General features: G+C 32.3%; 1 pseudogene; it reads right to left on the bottom strand.

The window, feature by feature from the left end:
* LOC122732224 overlaps window positions 1-26064 on the bottom strand; it is a 37118-nt pseudogene extending 11054 nt beyond the window's left edge.
* Between the last annotated feature and the right edge of the window lie 231 nt (window positions 26065-26295).

The raw sequence follows: 26295 nt of genomic DNA, 5'->3' as shown, positions 1-26295 counted from the left end.
TTGAGACATAAAAGAAGGGGCAGCTAGGTGACACAGTGGATAAAGCACTGGCCCTGGATTCGGGAGGACCTGAGGTCAAATCCAGCCTCAGACACTTGATATTTACTAGCTTTGTGACTCTGGGAAAGTCACTTAACACTCATTGTCCAGAGAGAGAGAGAGAGAGAGAGAGAGAGAGAGAGAGAGAGAGAGAGAGAGAGAGAGAGAGAGAGAGAGAGAGAAACAGAAGCCAGGGAAGCAAGGAGCCAAAGAGGAATCAAGAATCTTAAGGGTTCAAGAAGACAAGTAAGATATAGTATAGAAACAGAAAGAAATCACAACATTTTGGCATAAAAGGGCAAAATTTGAGTGTGATTAGAGACATGCTTTTGGACAATCTTGAATTTTGCAAACAACAGAGCAGTTTGCCTTATTCCTGCAACAAATATAGCCTTCACCTTTGCCTACAATTTAAGCTTTGTGCTCAGAGAATAACATCTTTCAAAAATCGATGACAAATTTATTTTTGTTTTGTTTTGTTTTTTAAGTAGCATTGGTGGTGGAAGCACAAACCTATAATTTCATCATTTCATGTAATTCTAAGTATGGGAACTTCCTTCACTGATTCAGTTTGGCAACGCTTCAGTCACTTATACTCCTAGGGAACTGTCTAGTTGTTGCAGTCATGTCCTATTCTTCATGAACCAATTTGTGGTTTACTTGGCAAAGACACCAGAGTGCTTTGCCATTCCTTTCTCCATCTAATTTTACAGATAAGGAAACTGAAGCAAACAGTTAAGTGACTTGCTCAATATCACAAATATTTCTGAGGCCATATTTGAACTCATGAGGATGTGTCTTCCTGATTCTAAGTCCATTGTGTCACCTAATGGCCACACCATTTTATCCTCTATAATTAAATATAAAATTATATTGAAAGACCTCTGAGGAGAAACAAGAAACAGGTAATGTACCACTGGCCCCCAAATTAGGAAGATCTGTGTTCTAGTCACAACTGTGAAACATATAGGCTGTGTATTATTGAGAAAAGTTATTTGTTTCAGTGAAATGTCTGTCTAAAATGTAAAAAGAATGAAAAGGTCGGCATAGTTGAGGTTGGTGGATATTAATTTAAACAATTTTGTGTTACTTGGAACTGGTCTAATAAAATTTGTAAATTGGATATGTTTAGAAAAGGGTTAAAAAGAGAATTAAAGAATGAATTAAGAATGTATTTGATCTCAGGACAGCTAGGTGGTGCAGTGAATAAAGCACCGGCCCTGGATTCAGAAGGACCTGAGTTCAAATCTGGCCTCAGACTTTTGGCACTTACTAGCTGTGTGACACTGGGCAAGTCACTTAACCCTCATTGCCCTGCAAAAAAAACAAAACAAAACAAAAAAAGAATATATTTGATCTCTTTAAGCATGGCTAACATGATAGTTTTTTATTTATTTGACTTCATGAGAATAAGGAAGAAGTAGGGTAAAAGAGACTCAAACTACAGCAACTCACCCCCAAATTTACCTATTTTGGAGTGTATTTATACTGTATATTTGTATCTTCTTGTTGTTATTACATATTTGTTTTTCCTGTGGTGCCTCACTGTTATGTTGAAAGGATAATAGTTCTCAGATCAAAAGACCTTAGCCTGTCTTTGATGCTTACTGTGTGACCTTATGAAACTCACTTCCTGACCTTAATTTCTTCATCTGTAAAATGGGCATATTGGACAAGATGCTATATGAGGACCAGATATGTTCTATGTTCCTAATGGAATGGTCATCTGATTGAAAGATTCAGTCACGTGATTCTTGACAGGATTAAGACAGTGTCAACCTTTAGTTTCACATATTCTTCTTTAGTATCCTCTAAATTTTGAAGGAAATGGAACCTAACAGAAATGTCTATTGCTCCTTGCTGCTCCTTCTATCTTGAGAGGGAATTTCAGAGAGGGAATTTCAGAATGGGAAAAATTGTAGCACTTTTATAGGATTTATTTTGTAAGGGTTTGTAAGATTTAATAGGCAACACAGAATCCTGGTGAGTGAAGAGCTGGCTAGACATGTATGCTTTGCTCATAGAGTCAAAACAAGTTATTTTACTGTGAGCCCTGTTCATTACCTTTTGATTGAGCGCATCATATCCTGTTTAGTGAATAGCTCCTTGGGTTTGTTCTATATTTCCAAGAGAGCTCTGTAATTTTCTGAATGGGAACTATCCAAATTGAGAAGTAACACTTTTTAAACATTTTAAGGAGGACTATAAGTTTAAAGACCTGCTTAATTGATTCAAGTATAAAAGAGAAGATAATTTGCTCAGCTAAAGTGTGGTGAAGTCCAGCAGAAGAGCAGTTAGCTGAGAGGATTTGTTCAGATGTTTCAAAATGGAGCAACTACCTCCAAAATCCATAGTTCAATATTGTGAATGATTTTTCTGGAAAATATGGAATTTCATTCTAAGCTGCTTCCTTGCTAGATTTCTGTTACATGCCAACTCTTCCTCACAAATATTGAGTGCATTGATGAGAGAATGCAATCCAGATTTGTGCATGGGTGACATATTTTATGATATATGTACTTGCTTGAATATGGGTCCTTGTTATTTTTTTAAATCATCATCATCCCTTCTGCCTTATTGTTAAGTAAATGGTTATTTCTCAGATCCAAATGGCTTATCTTTGTGAGTGGCTTATTTAAGTGGGAATATATTAGTGAAAACTCAAACCTAAAGTAGCTATTATAGGAATTTTATTCTACTCACAATAGGGTTAACCGTAAGGGTAGTAATTCTCAAAATTTGTAAGTGTAAGACCAAATTAAAGTGTCAATCCAGACAGTAAATATTTATCCATATGGTCATATAAGAGGCTTAAGTCCCTCAGGATTTGGCAGCCACCCCATAAACATAATGAATAGTGACTCTACTTAGAAGCAATGTCACTTAATCTGAATTCACCTGAGTAGGAGTAATAGGAAGACTTAAAACATAGAAGTGAGAGGTAGCTAGGTGGCACAGTGGATAGAGCACCGGCCCTGGAGTCAGGAGTACCTGAGTTCAAATCCGGCCTCAGACACTTGATACTTACTAGCTGTGTGACCCTGGGCAAGTCACTTAACCCCAATTGCCTCACTTAAAAAAGAAAAAAAAAAACATTAAAAAAAACATAGAGGTGTAGGGGTATCCTATTTATCACTCTCTTCCCAGGATGAAGTAATTTTATTCCTTATTTTATTCATTCATTCATTCATTTATTTGGTGAGGCAATTGGAGTTAAGTGACTTGCTCAGGGTCACACAGCTAGTAAGTATCAAGTATCTGAGGCCAGATTTGACCTCAGGTCTTCCTGAATCTAGGGCCAGTGCTTTATCCACTGCACCACCTAGCTGCCCCGTCTACTCCTTATTTCTTACAAATGAACAGATTTTGTCAGCAGTTCTGATGCCCTCTCTATTATATTAGTTTTGGAAGGTGACTTGATAAGCACTCTCTGTATCTGTCTCTTTATATTTCTCCTATTTGTGATCATCTAATAACTCCAACATCATCTTTATTATTCTAATTCATCAGTTTCAAATTAAGAGGCCATTATGGAATTACATCAAGGTAAGTATCACTGATCCAATCAAAAGTATTCTAATTTCACATTATTTTAAAGACTGCTTAGATATCTATGTTTTTAATATCATTATCAAAATTTTATCTTCAATATGTAGAATTGTTTTTAAAAATAGATTTTATATGATTGTGCTGAATTAGATACCTCATTCAACCACAGTACATTAGCCTTTCTGTTGCCCTTTGAACAACATTGTCTCTGTCTATCCACTGGTTATTACCCTTTCTAACATTTTCCTGTCTACTTCTTTACAATTCCAATAATTAGTGAGTGGGATGAATTCTTGGCATCTTTAAGTTTTGATTAATAAATCTGGAAGAGAATATGGAAATAACATTTTAAAATGTCAGTGTCCTTATAACAATTCACTTTTTCATAACATTTGGTAATAAACTATGTCTTATGATATTCACTAGTCAAGACAGGTTTTCATGACTTTGGCATGCATCTGTTAAAAGGAAGGCTCGTATAAAACAGTAAAATAGTGCTATATAGTTTACTTTAGTTACCATTTGTTGAATTAATTGAATTTTGTACAAACAGCTAATCTGCACAGAATTCTCACTATCCATGATTATTTTGTAAAGACATAACTTATTTTTTAAAATATGCTATAGTTGGTGAGATATATTTAGTGTAGAATATATCATTTTATCTCAATTTAATTTAAAGGATTTTGTTATAGCTATAGGATAATTAAATTACCACATAAAATCATCATTTTTAACCAAATTTTGAAAATCTTCTGGTAAATACTTTTATGCTACCTTTCTGAAATAAAAATCAACAGATATTCTATAATGTATGGAAAACACATAAAATTAAAAATTAAATTTAGCTTTTTATTTTTTATTATTTCAATTTATGGAATAAAATAAGCATTTCCACATCATAGTGCAATAAAAAGATAATTGCACATATAACTGCAAATCTGCTATGCACAAATTGCTGTTCTTTTCAAATATATAACAAAAGGATCGTGTATTTTTCTCTTTTTTACTTCCCTACACTCCACCCTAAAGATGGTTACCAGTAGACAAAAACAGGTATATATGTGTATACATACACACATACATATATAAAATTATTCTATATACACTTCTATTTACCAGTTCTTTCTCTGAATGCAGATAGTCTTCTTCATATATCCTTCATAGTTAGTTTATATATTTATAATAATCAAAATAACTTATTCACTCAAATTCTTTCTTAAAAAATATTTCTGTTACTATATATACTTTTCTCTCAATTCTGCTCATTAATCTCTTCATTATTTTATGTAAGTTTTTCTATTATTTCTAAGGTCATGGAGCTCATCATTTCTTATAATACAGCAGTATTCCACCACAATCATATGCCACAATTTGTTCAGTCATTCCCTAATTGATGTGCAATGCTGCAAATTCCAGGTTTTTTTACTCTACAAAGAAATTATCTAAAAACCTTTTTGAATATGTAGTTTATTTTTCTTTTCCCCAAACATCTCTGGAAACAGTTCTACTAGTGGTATTGTTGGGTCAAATATTATACATAGTTTAATAACTCTCTGGGCATAATTCCCGATTGCTCTTCACAATTCCAAAATTCCACTTGCAATGAATTAGTCTCATTTTTTTCCATGTAATCTCCCATATTTGTTGCTTTCCCATTCAATCATTTTAGCCAATGTATAAAATGATATCTCAAAATTGTTTTAATTTGCATTTCTCTAATCAATAGTGATTTAGGTATTTTGTTCTTATGACTATACATCATTTTGATTTCTTCCTAGGAAAACTGAGTGTTTATATCACTTGAACATTTATCAGTTGGGGAATGATCATATTATAGATTTCCCAAAGTTCTTTAGATATTTTAGAAATGCAACCTTTATCTGATAAACTGTCTATAAATTGTCCCCAATTTTCTACTTTTCTTCTGATCTTGACTATATGTGTTTTATTTGGACAAAAAACTTTTAATTTAATGTAATTGAAATTTTTCATTTTATAACTAAGTTTGGTTTCTGTCTCTTGTTTATTTATAAATCATTCTCCTAAGTCTGATAAGTAAAGTTTCATTTTCTAATTTTCTTGTAACATACCTCTTTATATCTAGATTATATATCCATTTGACCTTATCTTGTAAAATCTTATAAAATATTGGTCTAAACCCAGTTTCTGCCATACAGCTTTCCAGTTTTCCTAAGAAATTTTCCCAAATAATGAATTCTTATTTGAAAATCTTAAGTTTTTATACTTGTTAAATGCGTGTTTATTATGTTTGTTTCTCTAATTTGTATGTCTACTCTATTCTATCAATCCTTTATTAGCTATTTTTTTCTTCTGTTGATTCATTAATTCACTGATCTTCCTTATCATGTTATTTTTAATGCAATAACTCAACCAATCAGAGATCAGATTATATATTAAATCTCTGGTTAAGGAATAAGAATTATTTCCATTTTTAGAATATCATTATTATTCAGCATGATGTTTACACATGTAAGATTCATATATATTACTTGACCTTCAAGAGAGTATCCTATTTGCTTAAAATTTGGCACTTAATCTTAATAAATGTGCTATCAACATACTAAGTATACATAACCATAAAATGTATTTAGAGTATGTAGTAACCATAAAATTGATAGCAGTCTGAATTTTCATATCATCTCCATCAACCCAGTCATTTCATTTAATATAATGTGTGGATTCACCCTGAATAGCTCTATGTGTGTGTGTTTGTTTAATTTTCTGCTTTGTTGTGGCAAAAATTTCCTTTTATTCTTTTAATAGTTCTTTATATTTTGCTTTCATCCTCTGTCTGAACCTAATTTTTTCCATTAGATGTAAAAAAGACATTGTAGTGCCTTATGCAGTATATTAATGCAGAATTTTTGAGGTAGGATACTTTACACATTCTTTTTTCTTCTTGTTTATGTTAAAATTTCATTAAAGAAATAGGAGGCAGAAGTGAAGTTTCTGAAAAGCCATGGAATATGAATATCTATCATATTCACATTCACAAAATAAAGTGGCAAAATAACAGGAGAAAAGTGAAATTATTTTACACATTAAGCAGAAGACCTATTTTTTACCTTTTTACCAGGATAATTGATTTTGACACCATTCAGTTTTCTTCATTGTGCTCAGAATACATTTGATTTGTTAATCAAGTTCTGCTTGCCAGTGATATCAAGAAGCTCACATTCCTATTGGAATCAATATTCTACCAATATTTTCTAAAAGAGTGCTGCAAAGAAGGAGAAAAGAACCAAGTGTAACCTTGATGACAAATTAACTTAAAAGAAAAAGAATGTAGCCAATGTTATTGAAATGGATAATAATGGAAGCAACCAAAGAATACTTTTAAACTGTTCCTTCAAGTAAGTGACTTTTCAGACTGTGAGTGAGATTTTCTGCATCCCTTAGTTATAAGAGATTCATCATAATTATAAGTGATTTGATTAAGATAATAATCAATATATTAACTGAAATATTGTGATTTATTATATTTAGATATTATTTTGTTACAATTATATAAGGTCAAAAGGTTAATTCTTTCCTCATATTTCCTAACTTTCCAATGTCAAGAATTAAGTAATATCACAAGATATAGTAGTCAGCAATGCTATATTTTAGTAATCACGAGTAACTTAATTTTCTTAAGAGTTCACTCTGCTGACCAGTGGTCTGACAATGATCCACCCTACTGTCATCATAATGCTGACATTTATGGTCATTTAGGTAGCTCCTCATATTTCCTAGGAATATGTTCTAATTTTAGAAGCACAAGAAATAAAGATTAATAAAATGTTGCATAAGTGTAACTTTTGCAAGGGTATATAAACCCATGGATTTTGTACTTCTGGGTCTTTCAAGTCCAATGCCTGGATGACCGGCTTTATTGGGGGACTAAAACTCTCTCAATAAACCTATTGACTTTGTTGGGGGACTAACCCTCTCTCAATAAACCTATTTGCTTCAGCCTGGAAACTTTGTTGTTTTTGTTCTTCTGTCGGACTTAAAAATTTCCCTGACAAGACTACTAGACACACAAGATATAACACCATATAGCTTCTAATAATATTATGTCACTTCAAAAACCAAACTACTAATCAGTTTAGATCACTTACCTATTTCAAAACCATGTATAGTATAATGGAAATTTGTAAAATTCTGGATTTTTTTGTTCTATTTTTTCTTAATGTTCTTCACAGAATTAGGGTGATTTAAATTATATGTAGGTTTTAATGTACTCGTACATATGAACTCTGGATGGTGGGAATATATTAAGTAATAATAATACGATGAATAATAGTATTTATATAAAAATTTAAGGTTACAAAGTGCTTTATTTGTCATCTCATTTGCTTTTCAAAAAAACACTGGGAAGTGGGTGCTTTTATTTCCTCAGTTTTAGATGAAGAAGCTGATGTATGTAGAAAATGGCTAGTTAGTGTCAGAAGTTGAATTTGAACTTAGGCCTTTCTATTTTCATTTCCTCTGCTATTCCGCACCAGCCACTTAGATGTATGTGAGGCAATTAAACCATATGATTCAGATTTTGGCACTTAGCATATTTAATATCTCACCACAAAAACTGGGACTTATAAAATATTTGAATTACAAATTTTCATATTTGCCACCCTTGCGTGACATTCATTAGTAGCATCAAGGCTGACGAAAATAGTTGATTTCAAAAGGTCTCGGTGTTTGAGTGTTGTTAATAATAACCATAATGACTAATGCGTCAGCATTATTATCTATTATTATTATCTATGTCAATAGAGCTTTAAGGTATGAAGATATTGTCTTTGTTGATACTAAAAAGAAAAAAAAAGGAAAGCATTTATTATGTTTCTGCTATATGTCAGGCACTGTGGTAAATACTTTGGAAAAGAAATATTAGCAAAATAGTCTGTGATCTCATGGAACTTATTTATTTAATGAGGGAAGATGGAACATGACGGTAAGCTCAAAAAGGGGCAAGGTTGATAGCAAATTGGGAACATCTAGGGAGAAATGGGTTAAACCAAGAGTAGTCAAGTGAGGTAGGTAAGTGCATTTGTAATCCACATTTTACATATAAGAAAGTAAAGGCAGTGGCAGCTAGGTGGCACAGTGGATAAAGCACTGGCCCTGCATTCAGGAGTACCTGAGTTTAAATCCGGCCTCAGATACTTGACACTTACTAGCTCTGTGACCCTAGGCAAGTCACTTAACCCTCATTGCTCTGCAAAAAAAAAAAAAAAAAAAAAAGGGGGGGGGCTGAGAGATGTTAATTGACTTCCCCAGGGTCACTTAACTAATAAGCATGATCCTACCCTAAGATGCCCTGACTTCAACTTCAATTCCAGTACAATATCCGCTGTATCATGTTGCTGCCTCTCAGGCAGAAATACAGATGACTGAGACAGCATTCCATAATCCAAATATTTAAAAGATTTGAAGACCAGCTTCTTGATTAGTGCATACAACTTACCATCTTATTTTTCTTATCTAAATTGAGCATCTCCAAATACAAAGCATAACTTCTATGTCTGCAGACAATTATATTTAATTACAGAGGCCAAATAGTAATTATTTTACTAGTTCATTTTTCTTACACTAATATTACCGAGATCTTATATTTCTCTATCACCCTAATTTCCCAATACAAAGAAGATGGAAATAAACACATTCCATTTGTAAACACATCCATCAAGTCTGACAGTATATGTTTATATTCATATTTCTTCCAATAAACTGCTAGGATCGGTGTGAGGAAAATACTCATCTTTTCTTTTGTATCAACTATAGTAATTTTAGATTTAGAATTAAAAGGGACCTTAGCAATCATTTAGATGAATAATTTCAATTTAAAATTATAAAATATTGAGTTTATATTGTTTTCTTATTTTGATTTAGAGTTTTATAGACATTTTACCTTATCTTTTCCTGGTCCTGCTTGCCATGCTTCACAGTATTCTTCATATTCACCATTTCTTTCAGCATAATAAAATTCCATGGCATCCTTTATCCATAATGTATTTTATCATATACCTTGCATTGAATTCCTACTTTGTTTCTGATTTTCAAAGTAAGAAGTAAGTTAAATTATTTGAAGAAACCAAACAGCAAAAGTTTGTTTATTTTGGAGTAGAGTCACTCCAAAACCAGAGTTGGTTACAATAAAATTAACCTAGAGTGAAATGGAAGAGTCAGTACATTTGAATGGAAGTTAAGAATATAGAAAGATAGACTGAAATAACAGTTTTCAGCCATCCCTAGAAAACTTGGTGTCATTTGACTAGCTTTGCAAAATCAGTGTTCTATACGAGATTTTACTTGAATGTATCAGAATCAAATCTGGGACCAAATATTAACTTCTTGCTTTCTGTAATATCTGAGATTAAAATTTCTAGAAACAGTAATTGTGCTTTTATAATAATTTGCCCTTTAGAGAAAAAAATAAAAGAAAATGTGAAAAAAGCTATAGAATGCTCTTCTATTCTATAAATATTACAATTTATTTTTTTAAGTTAAGAAAAATATTTGATATGATTGCAACTGAAAAGGAATGTAAGAATGTGACATTTTATAATGTGCTCTACCAGATTTTTTTTCCTTCCTTCCTTTCTTTCTTTCTTTCTTTCTTTCTTTCTTTCTTTCTTTCTTTCTTTCTTTCTTTCTTTCTTTCTTTCTTTCTTTCTTTCTTTCTTTCTTTCTTTCTGTGTGCAACAATGTGGGTTAAGGGACTTGCCCAAGGTCACACAGCTAGTGTCAAGTGTTTGAGGCTGGATTTTAACTCAGGTTCTCCAGAATCCAGGGCTGGTGTTTTATACAATGTGCCACCTAGCTGCTCCTACCAGTTCTTAACAGAGAAGTAAAAAAAATACATAGTTAGTCTTCTGCAAACATTGAACTTGTATAATTGATTTGCATTGACAATTGAAGTCTAGACATTATTCCTTATAGTGTTATGGTATTTTATTACTTCTATATGCTATTCTTCAGTAGCTAAAAATCATTGAGCTCATACTTTGTGTCTAACATTTACTTCCACAAAAAGTACTTCTATAACTATTTTGATATATATGAGACATTTCTGTCTTTAACCTGCTGGATATACATGTCCTGTAGTAGGATTTCTTTATAAAAAGGTATGAGCAATTTACTAAGTTTTTTTTCTATTCATGTTGAATTGTTTTCAATATTTTTTAGCAATGAATTGCTCTACTGGTAATGTGTCCTCAGCCTCAGCCACTCTAGTATTTCATATTTTGATTCGTTACTATAATTTTTATTTGGAAGGTTTGAGGTAAAACACATGTTCGTAATTTATATTTTCAAATAATTAGTTAAGATTTTTATATGGTTGCTAATTGTTAACATGTCTTCCTTTAAAATATTTGTTCACATCATATGACAATTTGATGATAAGCAACAATAGTCAGTAAAAGAGTCAGAATCCTATGTTTTCTGGATACAGAATTTTTAGTCCACTTTAGTCAACTTAGAAAGGTTGATTTTTCTTTTTTTAGTTATTTGTTTGTTTGTGTATATTATCCAGGTTAAAATGGCTGCTTCAACTTTTGTAATGTCCTCTGTACATTATAAAAAATACAAACTTTGTATTCTGTTATACAAACATAAATATATGTTTATATATGTGCATGCATTCATATACATGTACATACCTGTACACGTATACATTTACATGTATATACATATATGCATTGAATAAATATGTATGTGTCTATACACACATAACAAAAATTTTGTGACTATGATCCTTGAGGACAGGGAGTATTATGAGTTTAGTCTTTTTATCCCTAGAATTTAAAAGAGTATCTGACATATATGGTGCTTAAAAGATGTATTCAACTAAATTAAATCTATTCTCATTTTTTAGGATGTGAGTTTTCATATTTCAATGTCTTGTTCATTTGAAGCCTATTGTAGAATATGGTATAAATTGTTCTTCTAAATTTCTTTCATGCCAAAATGCTTTCAAGTTATTCCAATACTTTATGCTAAATAAATATCGTCATCCAAGAGTCTATTCATAGTTACTGAATATTGGGCTACTGTATCTATTTTCTTCATCTAAATCCCTTTAATTTAAAACAATATTGATCAATTTTATTCCATTCATGTTGTTTTATTTTTTCCCTTGATGTATAATGCAGTTTGATATCAGTTAATGCTAGGGTTGTATTTTTCCTCCTTATCCTCTTACTTAGTCTAAGCTGATTATTTCAAGGGTCATCACTTCTAATTCTTTCCAACATAATTGTCTTCATCATATGGTGGTCGTTGATTATAAAAATTGTTCTGATCACTCTGTATCAGTTATAGTTTTCCTAAATTATTTTGTTTTCCTGAAACCATACCCTTTATCCTATATTACAACACAGTGTTGTATTATTGCTTGTTCTAACATTCTCTACTGTGGTGAACAACTAAGTACATCCTCAGATACCCATTTTTTGTTATCTGAAAGAGATAACACATGTATATCTTTAATTAGAGATTGTTTTTCTTAGGATTAATTCCTCATTTAATCTATTCCCCTAATTTCCTATTCGTCCTTACTCGTCGATCCTAATTCCCCATTGAGTAAAATGTATTTCTGTTCCTACTTCTGTGTGAATGTATTCTTCCTTGCTTTGACCCAATTTTATTTTGTTTAATTAGACTGCCTCTAAGATGCCTGATACTGATAAAGTTCTGCTGGTGACACTTTGCATCATCCCTTCATATTAGAATATAAAGAGTTTATCGATGCTTTAGTTCCTCATGATTATTTGTTTTGTGAACTTATTACATTTCTCTTAATTCCTTTGAACTTCACACTTTTGTTTTAGTTTTAGTGTTTTGGTTTTTATTGAGGGGCAATGAGGGTTAAGTGACTTGCCCAGCGTCACACAGCTATTAAGTATCAAGAGTCTGAGGCCTTATTTGAACTCAGGTTGTCCTGAATCCAGGGCCAGTGTTTTATCCACTGTGCCATCTAATTTCCCTGAACTTCACACTTTTAATGTAGCACTGGTTTATTTATCAGAAGTGTTTAGACATCCTCTATTTAATTAAAGACCCACTGTTTTAATTCCCTACAACATTTACTCTATATTGCTAAGCAAGTTACTATTTATAAGCTTTTGTACTCTGACTTCTGTAAGATCATATTCCATAGCAGTGTCTGCTAAATAATGTGTGATTTGGATAGTGGGTCCTCAGTTCTTGATGATTAGATAGACTGTTAATGAACACCATCTCTATGATCAAGAAAATCATTGATGAGGGTAATAGTTGGAAACAAGAATGCATTTTCAAGTGATATTCAGGAAAAAAAGCCACATTTTCCCCATAATAGAATTGACAAAGATGTAGAGAATTAACAGTCACATTAAGAATTGTCTTGGTGTATATATACCATAATAAATATATTATATTTATATATTTATATCTATCTCCACCCCCCCTTCAAATTCATTAGAGCTACTATGATTGTATTCTATCATGATAGTATAGATATAAGAGAGATCAAAAGGGTACTGAAGAAAACAAAGGTAAGGAAATATTTTGTTTAAACCAAATCTATAGAGAAGATATGTATACTGAAAATGGTATAATATTGAGGTCTCTGAGGGATTTAATAAGAAGATATATTAATCTGAAGAAACTAAACATATTGGAGAAAAGAAGCCAGAGACTTTCTTAAGATAAGAAAAAAAAAAGATGGTTAAGAAACATTATCATTTACTATACATGCCTACTTTCCACTAAAACAAGATTTCCAAAAAATAATACAATTTTGTATTAATAGATTTTAAACTTTAATAAATTTAAATTTAATAAAACTATGAAATTAATTTAATAAAATTATGGAATAAAATTAATAAATTCATGAAATAAATTCCATAAATTTAAAGTGAATATCTAAACATTAGAAATATATTCAATGTATGTTTGAGTGAAAAACAGAGTTTTGGAACTAGTTCCCAGGTTACCAACACAAAATTACACAGAACAAATCCACTCCTCTTATGAATGGAAAATAAAACATTTATTAAGCTCTTAATATGTGTCAGATACTGAGCTAAATCTTGGAAACAATGCAAATAAGCAAGATGGTCTCTGCCTACAAAGATCTTAATTTATTATTTTTTTCTTTTTGTTAAATAATAAACATTTTCGTTAATAGTTTTGGGTTCCAATGTTTATCATTCTTTCCCTCCTTCCCCTTCTCCCCTCCCTGAAGTGGCAAACAATCAGATATAGGTTATACATGTATGATTATGCAATACATTACCATATTTGTCATTTTGTACAAGAAAATTTTATTAATAAAAAAAGAAAGAGTGAAAAATAGTGTGCTTCAAACTTTTCCATCAATATCAGTTCTTTCTTTGGAGATAGTATATTTCATCAATAGTCCTTTTGGATTGTCTTGGGTCATTGTATTGTTGTGTATAGTCAAGTCATTCACAATTCTTCACCAAAAATACTGCTGTTTCTGTGTACACATTGTACATTTTTCTTGCTTCTGCTCACTTCACAGTACATCATTTCATACATGTCTTTCCAGGCCTTTCTGAAATCATCCTGCTTGTCATTTCTTATAGTGTAATAATATTCCATCACCAACATATACCACAGATTGATGGTCATTCCATTAATTTCCAATTCTTAGCCAGCACAAAAAGAGCTTCTATAAATATATTTTTAAATAGGTATTTTTTTTCTTTTCTAGCATGTCTTTGAGATATAAACCTAGCAGTGATATTACTGAATCAAAGGGGTTGCATAGTGCTATAGCCCTTTGGGCATAGTTCCAAATTGCTGTCCAGAATGTTTGGATCTTTTCACAACTCCAACAACAGTGGATTAGCCAAGGAGCTTAATTTCTAATGAAAAAATAATGAGATGGGGGTTGATATAGGGAGAATACATGAACAACAACATAGTTTGTAAATAGTCTCATGTGTCACATTTCTGGAGGAGGGGTGTAGATTAAGGTGAAGTTTCAACTACCAGAACTCAAAATGAGAGAGGGTAGAGTAAGAATTCTATCTATTCTCAAATGTCACTACATTCTCTTGTCAGTACAAGTTGTAACTAGAGATGCAGAGCAGGATACACTGCCTTCAGGAAATTAAAAATTTCTGTTAACAATCCCCAACTTTATCTGGAAATAGAATCCAAGCTTTTGTTTTGTTTGTTTTTTGTTTAATTTTCTACCAACATTGTTGTATGACATCATGTTATGGAACACAAAAGCCAACAGAAAATAAAATAAAATTGACTATACCAATGAAGGCAATGGAGACATGTGGTGGGTGCAAGCAGGTTGTAACATGTAATATATAAGGAATTTCAAATTGGAATAAGAATATGGAATGTAAGTATGCATACATCCATGTATGCATTTTGAAAAAAAAAATGAACATGACATGCTCTTTTTAAAGAAAGAATAAATGTATTCTATCGGTGTTCATAAAAGATCCAAAGCTCTGAGCACAAGGAAATGCTTCATCATCAGAATCTAACAATTTTGTTGATAGAAATGACATTGAAGAAGAAGCATTGTTATTTATCTTGCTACTTTAAGGATTACTGGATCTTTCTATCCACCTTGCTCATGTAAGTTGCTTTGTATAATTTATCTTCTTATTAGAACATGAGTTCTGGTGAATCAGAAACTGGCTTACATCCTTTACATATGGTAAAAACTCATAAATATTAATGCTAATCAAATTTTATTTATTTAGTCATCCATTTATAACCATTTTATTCCTAACAATAGTAATAGATAGATAGAAGGGGGAGATGATGGCGATGGAGATGATGATGATGGATAGAATGATAGGTAGGTAGTTTAATGTTTATTCTGTAATAAGCACTGAGCTACATGCTGGGAATATTGATACACAAGGGTGGAGGGACAGTTCCTCTGTTGAAGGAGCTTACACTATAATGTTGAAGACAACCCCTTCAAGGGAGCAGAAAAGGTTGGGGTAGAAGGTATATAGGGATAAGGCTACTGAGGATATCCAAAAGTCTCTAGAGTTAGGAACAGAGATGGATGTTCTAGGAACCTCATAGTCTGAGCTAAGAATTCCTTGATCCAAGAATAGGGATATATAGGGAATTAAAAGTCAATATATAATCTCTGGTTGAAGGCAAAAGTCAATCTATCACTTTTTCTTTGATGAAAAAACTCAACCATGAAAGAAACATGGTATGTATAAGGAATACCAATTGTCTTCCCTAATCCATCTATCTCCATCTATCTATCTGTCTATTTTGATCCACATATATAATGCATAAATGTATGTATTCCACACTCAAATAAATCAACTTTTCTAATTATAGAGAAAGTGTTATTCAAATTTTACCTTTGAATATTTATGAATGATGAGAAGTCAAGTAATATAGACAGATTCATTTTTTCGTTTGCTTGGGACAGACACCCACCTAACTCAGTAGAGGATTTAATACTCCTTATTTACCCTTAACCTGGTTTAGCCTGTCTGCTGAAATGGTTTACCAGTGAGTGGCCACTGCAGATGCTGCATCTTCTTAGAACCACACGTGAGAGTTGGATGGAAAAAGCAACCCTGAAAAGGGCTTCACAGATCTCATACTTCTCACTAGTCCTCCCTGAATATTCCCTACACACAATGGAAGACATATACTTCTATGATGATTACACTATATTTTATATTCAAATTTGTGTTCTTCCTATATTATTGTATTTTTCTTTCATTAGATCAGAAACTGATATTTAATAAAATGTTTTTCTACTTAGGATACTTCCTGAAATATGGTAATCCCTTAATATTTATTTATTGAATGATATATATTTTTATTTTGTTCTTTCAATTTTCCTTTCACCATATATATATATATGTATATATTCTAAGTTAATAATTTGTCATTCTCTTTTACATAGCATCTAAGACTATAAAAATAATATCAATTCTCCCCATTCCTAATTTCTTCTTTGAAAGTTCTGACTTCTAATTTCAATGCAATTTTTTTGTTTTAAATACTTGATTACACTGCTAAATAATTATGGGGTTGTACTTGTTACACTACAGTTTCTGTGAGATGAAGAGGGGCATGATGGTGTTTGAAATAGATCTTTTCTTTTTTCATCTATTATTTTCTTCTCAATTTACTTGACACAATAAGAGATTTTTTGGATCTGTTTAGTTTTCTGGCAATTTTTTTGGCACTGTCTCTTCTGCTTTCCTGTGAAGTTTTTCTTGTAATGAGTTTTATTCTGTCTCTCTTACTAATTTTTACTATTCTTTTTAGTGTATTCTGTGTAGGGAAATCTGCCTTCGACATTATCTTCTACCAAGTCATCATGTTGATTTTCCACATATCACTCATTTGGGTAATTTTGGGGGAATCTCCTCCTGTTTCTTATCTTAGAGACTCTTCTTATATTAATAAATATGTATCCCTTCAAAAGGAAAACAAAATAGTATGTGTATTGTTTTCTTAAATTTTTTTTTCAAAATAAAAGAGTTGATTAGGAAATGTACTTTCAAAAATAACCTTTCTGTGTTTCTTTAGTTTTTTGTTGTTTGATAAGTCTTTTTATTAGTAAAAATTACACTATTTATAACTATACTACCAATTTTAAACTTTTTCCTTTCCACTTGTGAACTATATGCTTCTTTACCTTTTCCACTGATATTGCATATTTTTGTGAAATTGACCTATAAGGGGTTCCTTATACACTTTAATAATTTTAATAACACTATATAGCTATTCCTTCTATGATGGCTACTATTAATATTGTAGTTAACAATTAAACTTCACACAATCTAATAATCTGTCACTATGTTTATAAAAATATTTTGGAATGACTTTAGGCAATATATTCATCCTAAAAGTACTCTCATTTAATGCATACAAGTTATACTTCAAGGCAAATTTCTAAGGCAAACTGATTGTAAAGCATGTAAAATGAGAGCCACATATTCAGTTATCTTAGGAAATGAAATCTGCATAATTATAAGACATAATAAACTTATTTAAAATATTTTGTCATCCTAAGGTTGCAATTATCCATGAATCTCAAAAATATATAAAAACTGCACATGGGGAAAGGTTTCAATTTTACTAATTAATTTTCAAAGCTCATAAAAATTATAGTTAAATTAGTTTAAATGGAATATTATTGTTATTTATAATAAATATGAAATATGAAATAGTAGTACTTTTTGAAAATATTTTCCAAAACATGAAAACCAGCCATTTCCATTAGGGAGCTGGCCCATTCGCATGCGAATGTATAAATAAAGACATTTGATACTTCTCAAGAAAACAAAACAAAACAAAATAAAAACAAACAAAAAACCCTACGAAAATCATCTCATTCTTGTTCTTAGATTTTTATGTGATTATTATATATGCTATTGTATTGTTTTTAAGTTTGAAGGCTTAAGCTCAATTAATCTTAGAACTAAAGTTGTCCATTTTGAGAGAAATTATTTCTCTTTTATATCAAGAATCAATTATTAAATTATGCCAGGACTTTTTCAGAAGCCTGTAGGTTGCTCAGACTCTGAAGGACATTGTTGATGGATGAGATTACCCAAATATCCAGGGTGCATTTCTTTTTATTCAGGGTGAAAGAATTCACCTTGCTAGAGGACCTTGAATAGTGAGGGACTATATCATTTTTTTATAGATTATGCTAGACAGTGTGATAAGGGTAGAGATTTTTCTTTGACCAAGCCTGAGAGATCAGAGTTGTATCGCCTCTGCCCCTCATTAGAATAGGTACACTTCTCATGATAATATTCATTTTTTCATTATAGTTAGCCAATCAAGGAAGCAGTGGATAGAGCACCGACCCTGGATCCAGGAGGACCTGAGTTCAAATCCGGCCTCAGACACTTGACACTTACTAGCAGTGTGACCGTGGGCAAGTCACTTAACCCCAATTTCCTCACTAAAAAACAAAAACAAAAACAACAACTACAACAAACAAATAGCCAATCAGAGTTGATTGTCACCCTCAGGAACACTCACTCTTCCAAGGACATATAAGCACTGAGGATTCCATAAGCAATCTTTGGGATTTGGTCAGTATCACTGACCCATTTGTTCAGTTATTACTAGCATGATTAATTAAATTATTAATTACCCAGAAATTATATCTGAAACTTTTTGTATGCTGCATTTGCACTGTGTTCTTCTTAAATGATTGAATATTGCAGCTTGCTTAAGACAGAATAATATTTTTCCTTTTGCAGACATGTTCCAATTGTTATCAAGGTTTATACATTTTGTCTGACATATTCAAGCTATTTAATTATTTCTAGAAGAATTTTTGGCACCATTTATAAATAATTTTAAAGTATTGGGATTGTTAGCTTATAACATGCCATTGTTATTGTTTCCTAGCAAAGATAAACATGAAAGCCTTACTTAGAGAAATTTACTGTTTTTTTAAATAAACATATTTTTGTTCAAAACATACAATTTGTTGAATAGTCTCTTTAACTAAAAAAAAACAGATTAGAAACATGTTTATTCCTATTTTATTCTTTTCCTTCATCTTATCCTTACCTTGCATTTTTTTTGCTTCAATATTTGTACACACATACACACACACACACACACACACATACACAAAACCTTATATGGAGAAAATATCACCAAGTAAAATACTTCTCTATGATAATTTACAATTACCTTTATACTTCAATATTCAGACATAAAAGACCTATATGTAAAATATACCACTAAGTAAAATGTTCTTTTATCATAATTGAGAATTTCCTTCTAAAAGGGTTAGTGATAAGATATTATTAATAAAATTCATCTATGTAAGCAGTTTAATGCATTCCAATGTTTCTTAATTCATCTATTTATATTATCACATATATTTGAATTAATAATCAGAAATTCATGAGAAATCATGCATATGAGTTGTACAAACATATATTCATATATTCATATATTGCTACATTTAACCTCCCTCTTACAGTTAATGTTATATATATATATATATATATATATCCACAGGATACCACCAGTTGCACCTCTGATGGATGCACCAGATTCATTATTTACATAAGAAGGACGTTATATGTGTGTTTCTGTTTGTTGGCAGCTTCTATATGTATGACACTGAACTATCTGTCACACATGGGGGAAAAAGTAACAATTTGGTGGATATTAACGCACTCAAAGTAATGCATTCCAAAAGAATTTGGTAAGGCATAAAAGTTTACATAGTGTTCTTACAAAATCTAAATGTTTATTAACTTCAGCTCTGTATGAAGATATTTCTTAATCTCAATCTTAATTTTTTTTTCATTTCGATATTAGCTTGATACTCAAAATAGATGTGTTTTCATTCATTTACATATTCCTAAAAAATTATCTTATGTGACTATTGTCCTTTTTTTCCCCTAAGGGATCCTTCAAACATGATATGATATGCTTCCTCACATTCCTCTGCCACCACAAACATGCCAACCTAGCATGAAAGATAGTAACTGGCAAAATACTACATTCAACTTTGTACCTATTGAATTAGTTTTCAAACATATTTTAAGTTTATTTTTTAACACAATTCTATTAAAAAATTCTTACCCCTCACAATGAAAAAAAAAGAAGAAAAAATCCACAAAATATTTGAAACAGGTAAGCGTTCGAAAGTAAAATAAAATTTCTCCCTGATTATTTCTAAAAATATTTCTTATTCTGAACCCTGGATCTCTATTTTCTGTATCAGGAGGTGGGTGGCATGCTTCATCATTTCATCTCTGGGGCCAGGAATTTTCATTGTGTCAAATTTCACCTTATTCTGCTCACTCTACATTGTTTCCTATAAATATTTTCAGGTTCATTGAATCTACTCTTTTCTTCATTTGTTTTGAAGAAGTAAGATTCCATTATATTCATATATCATTATTTTCTCAACCAATTTCTAATTGAGCAGGGTCCCTTTAGTTGATTACATTGTCATTATAAAGAGACTTACTACATATAATTTTGCAAATAAGGATCCTATTACTCATTCTTTTATCTTCTTCTGGGTATGGACTTAGTGGCAGTACTGCTGAATTGAAATGTATGCACCATTTAATAAATCCTTGGGCAGAGTTCTTAATTACTTTTTGGAAAAGCTATACCAATTTACAGTTTCAATAATACTAAATTAATGTTACTTCTTTCCTGGAGGTCATCACACTTTAAAAAAAATAATGGCAACAATTATACTGCCTTTCCTCTGATAGTCTATTTTGTAATGTATTGCAGCCTAAACATTTTGAGACAATAATTATTAATAATGGATTTTTGGGGGGACTCTTTCTCTTCACCCTTACTTCAGAAGGTTCAGTCCAGGAATTTTAGCTAATCTCTTTTTGGGACCATCCTAAGGGTATAAGAGAGATGAAGAATAAACTCTTTGACTTGCTCAGTGAACTGATATGATTAAGTCACCTATCTGACCTTTGACATTGCCTCTCAGGGGACCTGTCTGTCTCCCATTAGACAGCAATGTCATCATGGCCCATATTAAAATGAGCTCTGCTGTAAAGAGTATCATATTCTATGTCATCCAATTCTATAATGTAGAAACTGCTAAATCCTGCATAATCCTTACTGTGCCACCAGGATATTTGAATTGTTTCTTCTGGCTACTTGCAATTTTTTTTCTTGGTGATTTAGGCCTTCTGGAATTTTTCTATAATGTTCATGGGAGTTTTCATTTTTGAATCTCTTTTAGGAGGTGATTGGTGGACTATTTCATTGCCTATTTTAATATCTGTTTTGACAATATCAGGACAGGTTTTTTTTAATAATATCTTTAGTTATGATGTCCTGGTCCTTATTTTCATCATGATTTTCAGGTAAGCCAATATTTCTGAAATTATCTCATCTGTACCTATTTCCCAGGTCATTTTTTTTCCTTCCCAATATTTTCCTTCCCAAAATTTTACATTTTCTTTTCTTTTTGAAAAAATTTAGTTTGACTGATTTTTATTATTTCATGGAGTCATTGACTTCCACTTGCCCAATTCTAATTTTTAAGGAATTATTATAGTTCTATAAGCAATTTACATGATTGGGAATGGAAAATAGAAACTAAGAGAAATTCTAGTGGTGACTTATAGAAAAATGTTTAGTTAACAGATTGTCAAAGATAATATATGGGCAGAGCCAAGAGGGTGGAGTAATGTCATTGAATGCTTAGAGCTCCTGACATAATTGCTCCAAAAAAACCTCCAAACACAGCAATAAGACAATTCCTGGAGCAACAGAACCCATAAGAGGATGACCTGAGATAATTTCTCAGGCATAGATGGCTTAGAAGTTCAGCAGGAGGGGGCTGCTGTGGCAGGGTGAGACTGGAGTCCAACCCTGTGGTCACACCAATACAGATTCAGCCCCAGGTGGGCTGCACCAGAGAAACTTACCGCTGAGGCTCCAAATCAGCCACAGCACCAGTGTCTTCTGGAAGTAAGCTCACATTCTGTTGAGAGGGCTGAACGGTTGGCTAGGGGTGGGGGGAAACTACAGGGGTTTCTGCAAGAAAAATATGAATTGGTTTCAAGTCATAGAGGAGCTCAAAAAGGACTTTGAAGATAAAGTTAGAGAGGTAGAGGAAAAAATTGGAAAGAGAAAAAAGAGTGATGCATAAAAGTAAAGAGAAAAAAGTCAAAAGCTTGAAAAGCCAAATGGAAAGATTCTCTGAAGAAAATAATAGCCTACAAATTAGGATTGAACAAATGGAAGCTAGTGAATTTATGAGAAACCAAGACATAATAGAGCAAATCCAAATGAATAAAAAATATAGGACAATGTGAAATATCTTCTTGGGAAAACAGCTGACTTGGAAAATAGATCCAGGAGAGATAATTTGAAAATTATTGGGCTACCTGAATACCATGATAAAAATAAGATTAGGCATCATATTCCTAGAGATTGTCAGGGGAAAATGCCCTGATATTCTAGAAGCAGAAGGTAAAATAGAAATTGAAAGAATCCACAGATCACCTTCTGAAAGAGATCCCAAAAGGAAAACTTCCAGGAATATTATAGCCAAACTCCAGAGCTCCCAGGTCAGGTCAAGGAGAAAATATTGCAAACAGCCAGAAATAAATGATTCAAATCCTGCGGAGCCACAGTCAGAACAGCATAGGATACAGCCTCTTCTACATTAAAAGATCAGAGGGCATGGAATAAGATATTTCAGAGGGCAAAGGAATTGGAATTACAACCAAGAATCACCTATGCAGCAAAACTGAGTATAATCTTTCAGGGGGGAAAACAGGACTTAAATGAAAAAGAGGACTTTCACATATTTGTGATGAAAAGACCTGAACTGAATAGAAAATTTGACTTTCAAATGCAAGACCTTAGAGAAGCAGAAAAACTTAAACAGGAAAAAGAAATCATAAAGGGATGTTAAAAGGTTAAACTGTTTACATTTCTACATGGGAAGATAATACTTCTAACTCATAAGAGCTTTGTGAGTATTAGGGCAGGTGATAGGAATAAATTTAGACAGTGCAGAGGTGGAAATTGATTATGAAGAAACAGTATCTGTAAAGTATTTATTGTTTGTTTATCTTTTTTGTGGGGTGGTCGGGGTTGAGTGGCATGAGTGAGGGTGAGGGGTGGGTGAGTGTCTTGTGTTTTAGGCCACATTTGTGATTAGGTCCTCCTGGGTCTAGGGCAGGTGCTTTATCCACTGTGTTACCTAGCTGCCCCATGATGGCATTTTTAGGGTAAAATTGAGCGGGGGAGATTGCACTGGAGGAGGTAAAGGGGAAAGGTAGAATGGAGAGAAATCTCACATGAAAGAAATAGGAAAGAGCTTATGCAGTGTGGGGGGGAGATGGAGGAGTGGGGCAGTGAATGAGCCTTACACTCATCAGAATTAGCTCAAAGACCTTAATCTCATCAGAATTGGCCCAAGAGGGAAAAACATACACACTCAATTGGGAGTATTAATCTATCTAAACCTGCAAGAATGTAGGAAAGTAAAGGGATAAGGAGGGAGGAGTGAAAGAAGTGAGGGCAGAGCAGGAGAAGGGGGCAGTCAGAAGCAAAACACTTTTGAGGAGGAATAGGGTAAAAGAAGATAGAAAAGAGAGTAAATATCATGGGAATGGAATAGGATGGAGGGAAACAGTCAACAATAGTAATTGTGAAAAAAATTTGAAGCAGAGGCAAGAGTAATGTAAGATGATGATGGTGGTGATTGATGATGATGGATGGATTAATGACTGGAGGAAGATGAGGTTTGTTTGATGAGGATTGATGATGAGGACTGATTGATGAGGAGGAGGATTGCATGAAGAAGATGAGGATTGATTGACAATGATGAAAAATTTCTGGCAATGATGATGAGTATTGATGGATGATGATTTGATGATTAATGATGATGGCAAAATGTATAGTACTTATTTTGCTGGACTACTGAGAAGAAAAATCTATATCAAGTATAAAGTATAAATGTTATCTATTACTGTTGTAGCAATAATCAAACTCATGGGTTTATTTTAAGGAAATCTCTCTTTAAAATACTATATAAATGTAGTTTACTACAAAACATGATGAGCAGGATACTATCAGAAAGACCTGGAAGGACCTGCATGAGCTGATGCAAAGTGAAATATACTGTATACTGTGCTACCTAGCTGCCCCTTGGAACACAAAGTATGCACAAAGTATGATATATTAAATTGCTTGATCTGATAGGGAGGGTTGAGGAGGGAGGGAAGAAGAAAAAATTAGAACACAGAATTAACTCAAGGACCCTGATCTCATTGGAGTGGGCTCATGGAGGGAATAGCTTTCATACCCAGTTGGGAGGAGTAATCTATTTAACCCTGCAGGAAAATAGGAGGGGAAGAGGATAAGGAAGGAAGGGCGAAAAATGCGAGTGCAGAGCGAGGGAGAGGATAGTCAGAAATAAAACACTTCTGAGGAGGAATAGGTAAAAATAAGATGGAGTAAATGTCATGGGAAGGGAGTGGGATGGAGGGAAATAGTTATGATTGATTGATTATAATGGCAAAACGTATGATACCTACTTTGCTGGACTTTGATGAAGAAAATTCTCTGTCAACCTTAAGGTACCATATACAGTTTATGATGAACAGGATACTATGAGAAAAACCTGGAAAGATCTACATGAACCGAAGCAGAGTAAAATGTACTGTATACAAAATAACAGCAATAGTGGGGAACAGCAATCTGCTGGGAAGTATGTGCTTATTTTCATCAAGGCAGTGATCTAATATAACCCTGAAAGACTTATGAAGACTGCAGCCCATCTACAGAGAAAGAACTGATAGTATCTGAAAACAAATGGAGACACATTTAAATATTTTTTCTTTTCCTCTTTGACAATTCTTTTATCTGAAGTTTTGGGGTTTTTTGACTGTTTTCTCTCACAACTAGCTAATATGGAAATTTTTCCATGACTACTCATGTATAACTTATTTTGAATTGCTTGAGTTCTTCTGCATGGGGGATGCAAATGGAGGGGGGAAGAGAAGTTGGAATGCAAAGTTTTTAAAAAAATTATGTTAAAATTTTGTTTTTACATATATTTTGGAAAATAAAATTCTATTTCAAAAAAATTGATGTCAACATTTATATTTTACATGTCGTTTGGGAAATAAAATATTAACTAAAAAATAAAAGAAAATATACCATGTCATCTGGGAATTCATGTCACAGAAAGATAAAGCAGGATTAGGACATGAAGAGAAATTATTTGCTCTGTTAACAGGTGCTAACTACTGGAGATTTTGAGATTTCTTTTGAAGTTATATACCATTATGTTATATGATAAAGCAGGGCATTTTTTTATTCATCACTTAAAACCAAGAAAGAAAATAAATAGCAAAGGGAGAATAAACAGGAATCTTCTCTTATTTGAAATTTGGTGCCAGAAGGAAATTTTGGGAGTTAAAACATCATAAATTTGTGACAGGAAGGGACTTTACCTGCTATTGGAATTGAGTATAATCCCTTAAATTACAATTGAAGAAATTGGGTTACTAGAGATTAAAGAATTTGCCCAAGGTAAAAGATATCATAAATGTTAGGCATGTCAAAAGGTGTATAATATGGAAATCACCGAGGTAGGCAATATGCTTGGGATCAGATATAATAAGATACGATTGAAGCTTTCTGTCAATATGCTTCAGTCTGGCTTGTTTTGATAGTGATTAGAAAAGACAATCTTTCTGTTCAATCCATCCTTCTAAGGACATATAATCACAACATTTCTGTTTGGTTTTAAATTATATTCAATATAGAAATTATTTTTATTATAAATTTTTTCTTGAAAAATTTCAACACTAATTAATTATTCAGCTAATTGCTTAATTAAAAATTGCAGGATTAGAGTGGGAAATCTTCTGTGTTCCCATTTCTCTATCACATATTTTCTCTCAATTTGATTCCTTATCTTACTTGTACTGTAATACAATTCATTCTCCCGTCCACTTGTTTATTCTTTTTATTATGATATTCTGTCTAGTTTTCAAGTTTTTATTTTTCACTTTATTCTTTAACCAAATCAACTGGTAATCACAGCTTACTAGTATCACCTTCACTTCTCATAACCAATTATGTTGTTTGAATTGCAGAATGCCAAGTCATTTGCCCTGATTCCCTACCATGTCAGTTGAAAAACAAACCCAAATATACAGTCAACCTGCAGGA

This window comes from Dromiciops gliroides, chromosome 6, assembly GCF_019393635.1.
Source record: "Dromiciops gliroides isolate mDroGli1 chromosome 6, mDroGli1.pri, whole genome shotgun sequence".
In the NCBI taxonomy this organism is placed as follows: Eukaryota; Metazoa; Chordata; class Mammalia; order Microbiotheria; family Microbiotheriidae; genus Dromiciops; species Dromiciops gliroides.
Note: the sequence above shows the minus strand (reverse complement) of the source record. Positions and strands in the feature narration are given on the sequence as shown.